Source organism: Oncorhynchus kisutch, unplaced genomic scaffold (genome assembly GCF_002021735.2).
Source record: "Oncorhynchus kisutch isolate 150728-3 unplaced genomic scaffold, Okis_V2 Okis04b-Okis11a_hom, whole genome shotgun sequence".
Lineage (NCBI taxonomy): Eukaryota > Metazoa > Chordata > Actinopteri > Salmoniformes > Salmonidae > Oncorhynchus > Oncorhynchus kisutch.
The window spans coordinates 4413488-4418792 of NW_022261981.1; positions in this window are offsets into that span (position 1 = coordinate 4413488).

A 5305-nucleotide genomic window follows, 5' to 3' on the forward strand; every position below is an offset into this window, starting at 1 on the left:
TCTGAGGGCAGAACATATCATGTGTCATGTTTGAAATAGCCTGCTGGGACCAGCCTGGTTGTGCAATAGTTCACATTCTGTTACACTTCACATATCAAGTGATGTGAAACGAAACGCGAGCCAGCCGTCTGTATTATGATTGGAACCAAGTCTTTGATTGGATGGAAACAACCCCCCCCCACCCCACCCCCCCACCCCCCCCATCCATCCTCACAGAATCCATACATTGACTGATTGACATCTCTAATGCTTAAGCCCTTTTGAAATGTAACTTATTTTGTTCACCACATTTACTCCGTCTTCTAAGGTAGTTCTGTTGGGGGGACGTGTCTTAGCCCATTCACAGTGGTGGATCCAGTGAGCTATATTGATCTAATGTTGGAAGAGTTGGGGAGAAAACAACTAAAGGTAAAATAGCATGAAACAGTGTAAAAGTATTCTACAGGGTTACTATAAATCAAAGAGTATTATTACACTGTAAAACTTTTCCCTGTAAATATGTTGGATTATACTGGCACCAGAGCACCCAGTTTATTACTGTAATTTAGGTTTACAGCAGAGATGCTGTAAGATATTTTACATCTCTGCTGTAAAGGAATATTACAGTATGAAGCTGGCAACTCTAAGTGCCAGTATAATGCTGTGGATTTACAGGGAAATTCTCCCTGAAATCTAATTGTAATAAAAACAATACATTTGTACATAAAATACATTCATTCAAATTGTTCACACAATTAACAACAAAATGATCAACAGAATTGACAATAGAAGTAAAAACAATGAACACATATTTATACAAATAAGAGCATCATTACAACATGAATGTAAAAACGATATCTTGTGTATGTGGGGTGTAGGGGTGGGAGAGGGAGGTGGAGTTAAAATTGGGATTGGTACAATCCTAAAGCTATGATCAGGGACAACTCTATTTAGAGTAAAGGGGGTTCAGAGGCAGTGAAACACACAATGGGACAGGAGAACATCCAGGAGGAAGAATTCAGTGCAGCATCAGGTGTTCTTCACTCACTGAGCTCTTTGAAGAATGGGATAAATGTAGGGGATGAGAACAGCTGGCTTCCTCTGGGCCACCTTGTCATACACTTTGTCTTCAGCGTCATCATCTTGGGTTGATATGAACCAGCAATCTGCACAAACATTTATCCAATATAGTTGATGAAATATTAAATCTATTGAGGGATTGAAGAAACACAAATTAGACTACTGGGTGATTCTGATGAAACCACTTGTAAACATGTCTGTAGCAAATTGAGTTATAAAACCATGATGCATCTGTAAAAAATCATTCTGAGTACTAAGATGTCTCGTATTTAGCAGTGTCTTCTTTTAAATACATTTTTGCATTTTCGCCTGCATTTTGTACATTCTCATTACCGATGTGTGTCCGGATTTTAATTTTTAACACATTTTACTAACTGATTTGATATTTTGCTGTAGTTTGTCCATGAATCATAAAAAAATGGTAAACTAGTTTGATGTTTACATTAAACTATAATATTTATTACCTACAAAACACAGCGTCTGTGGTGGACATTACGTGACAATTTTTCAAGTTCCTGCAAAAACTCCAATCAGTAAAAAAAAAAAAAGATATATATTCACCCATAATGCATCATCTACAGGAAGTGAAGTTAATTGATTTGCTTCTATGCCTTCAGAAGGAGGTTCTTATTCTCATACACCCCCTTTAACCCACTTTGCCTTCTCATTACCGAAACAGCTAAACAGCTCAAATTGGGAAAAAGTCAGAATTAATTTTATACTAATTGAATAAGTAAATGTTAATAATATTTTACAGTGTTTAACTCAGGCATGTTCATTAGGGGAGCAACGTTAACAAACATTACATTGATTTGTTTATACCTTTTTTGGACTGTTGCTGTAATGATAATTTTTGTGGAAATGGTGGTAAGATGCAAAGAATTCTAATCAAAAAAACATAATCATTATTCTGAAATAGATAGTTACATATCCTTAATGTCAGTTATCCAAAGAGGACATTTCGTTAAAGATGACCTTATTTATTATTATTATTATTAGTATTAGTATTATTAGTATTATTAGTATTATTATTATTATTATTATTATTAGTATTATTATTATTAGTATTATTAGTATTATTAGTATTATTATTATTATTAGTATTATTAGTATTATTATTATTATTATTAGTATTATTAGTATTATTATTAGTATTATTATTATTATTAGTATTATTAGTATTATTAGTATTATTATTATTATTAGTATTATTAGTATTATTATTATTATTATTATTATTATTATTATTAGTATTATTAGTATTATTATTATTATTATTATTATTAGTATTATTATTATTAGTATTATTATTAGTATTATTATTATTATTATTAGTAGTAGTATTATTATTATATTATTATTATTATTATTATTAGTATTATTATTATTAGTATTATTATTAGTATTATTATTATTAGTATTATTATTATTATTATTATTATTATTATTAGTATTATTAGTATTATTATTATTATTATTATTATTATTATTATTAGTATTATTATTAGTAGTATTATTATTAGTATTATTATTATTATTATTATTATTATTATTATTATTATTAGTATTATTATTATTATTATTATTATTATTATTAGTATTATTATTATTAGTATTATTATTAGTATTATTATTATTATTATTAGTAGTAGTATTATTATTATTATTATTATTATTATTATTATTAGTATTATTATTATTAGTATTATTATTAGTATTATTATTATTAGTATTATTATTATTATTATTATTATTATTAGTATTATTAGTATTATTATTATTATTATTATTATTATTATTATTATTAGTATTATTATTAGTAGTATTATTATTAGTATTATTATTATTATTATTATTATTATTATTATTATTATTATTATTATTAGTATTATTATTGGTATTAGTATTATTAGTATTATTATTGGTATTAGTATTATTAGTATTATTAGTATTATTATTATTATTAGTATTATTATTATTAGTATTAGTATTATTATTATTATTAGTATTATTAGTATTATTATTATTATTAGTATTAGTATTATTATTATTATTAGTATTAGTATTATTAGTATTATTAGTATTAGTATTATTAGTATTATTATTAGTATTATTATTATTAGTATTATTAGTATTATTATTATTATTAGTATTATTAGTATTATTATTATTATTAGTATTAGTATTATTATTATTATTAGTATTAGTATTATTAGTATTATTATTAGTATTATTATTATTATTAGTATTAGTATTATTAGTATTATTATTCTGGCTCTTGACCTTCGTACGGGAGTTGCAGCGATCGGACAAGACCAATTTGGATATCACCAAATTGGGGAGAAAAAGGGGTGAAATAAACCGTCAACAGTGAAGAGGCGACTCCGGGATGCTGGCCTTCTAGGTAGAGTTCCCTCTGTCCAGTCTCAACGTTAACAGTGAAGAGGCGACTCCGGGATGCTGGCCTTCTAGGTAGAGTTCCTCTGTCCAGTCTCAAAGTTAACAGTGAAGAGGCGACTCCGGGATGCTGGCCTTCTAGGTAGAGTTCCCTCTGTCCAGTCTCAACGTTAACAGTGAAGAGGCGACTCCGGGATGCTGGCCTTCTAGGTAGAGTTCCTCTGTCCAGTCTCAACGTTAACAGTGAAGAGGCGACTCCGGGATGCTGGCCTTCTAGGTAGAGTTCCTCTGTCCAGTCTCAACGTTAACAGTGAAGAGGCGACTCCGGGATGCTGGCCTTCTAGGTAGAGTTCCTCTGTCCAGTCTCAACGTTAACAGTGAAGAGGCGACTCCGGGATGCTGGCCTTCTAGGTAGAGTTCCTCTGTCCAGTCTCAACGTTAACAGTGAAGAGGCGACTCCGGGATGCTGGCCTTCTAGGTAGAGTTCCTCTGTCCAGTCTCAACGTTAACAGTGAGGAGGCGACTCCGGGATGCTGGCCTTCTAGGTAGAGTTCATCCATCTAGGTAAAGTTCCTCTGTCTAGTGTCTGTCTTCTTTTGTCCATCTTAATCTTTTCTTTTTATTGGCCAGTCTGAGATATGTATTTTTCTTTACAACTCTGCCTAGAAGGCCAGCATCCTGGAGTCACCTCTTCACTGTTAACGTTGAGACTGGTGTTTTGTGGGTACAATTTAATGAAGCTGCCAGTTGAGGAATTGTGAGGCATCTGTTTCTCAAACTAGACACTCTAATGCACTTGTCCTTTTGCTCATTTGTGCACCGGGGCCTCCCACTCCTCTTTCTATTCTGGTTAGAGCCAGTTTGTGCTGTTCTGTGAAGGGAGTAGTACACAGCGTTGTACGAGATCTTCAGTTTCTTGGCAATTTCTCGCATGGAATAGCCTTCATTTCCCAGAACAAGAATAGACCAACGAGTTTCAGAAGAAAGTTCTTTGTTTCTGGCCATTTTGAGCATGTAATCGAACCCACAAATGCTGATGCTCCAGATACTCAACTAGTCTAAAAAAGGCTAGTTTTATTGCTTCTTTAATCAGAACAACAGTTTCCAGCTGCGCTAGCATAATTGCAAAAGGGTTTTCTAATGATCAATTAGCCTTTTAAAATGATAAACTTGGATTAGCTAACACAATGTGCCATTGGAACACAGGAGTGATGGTTGCTGATAATGGGCCTCTGTACGCCTATGTGGATATTCCATAAAAAAAATCTGCTGTTTCCAGCTATAATAATCATTTACAACATTAACTATGTCTACACTGTGTTTCTGATAAACTTTATGATATTTCATTGTACAAAAGAATGGGCTTTTATTTACAAAACAAGGACATTTCTAAGTAACCCCACAGTTTTGAATGGTAGTGTATATATATATATTATTATTTATTTTTTTTTACCCCTTTTTCTCGTCAATTTCATGATATGCAATTGGTAGTTACAGTCTTGTCCGATCATTGTAACTCCCGTACGAAGGTCGAGGGCATCCCCCGAAACATGACCCCACCAAGCCGCACTGCTTCTTGACACACTGCTTGCTTAACCCGAAAGCCAGCCGCACCAATGTGTCGGAGGAAACACAGTACAACTGGCGACCGTGTCACACGGAAGTTGCTAGAGCGTGATTGGACAAGGACATCCCGGACGGCCAATCCCTCCCCTAACCCGGAAGACGCTGGGTCAAAATGGACATTGCCTCATGGATCACCCGGTCGTGGCCGGCTGCATCACAGCCCGGGATCGAACCCGGATCTGTAGTGACGCCTCAAGCACTGCAGTGCCTTAGACCGCTGTGC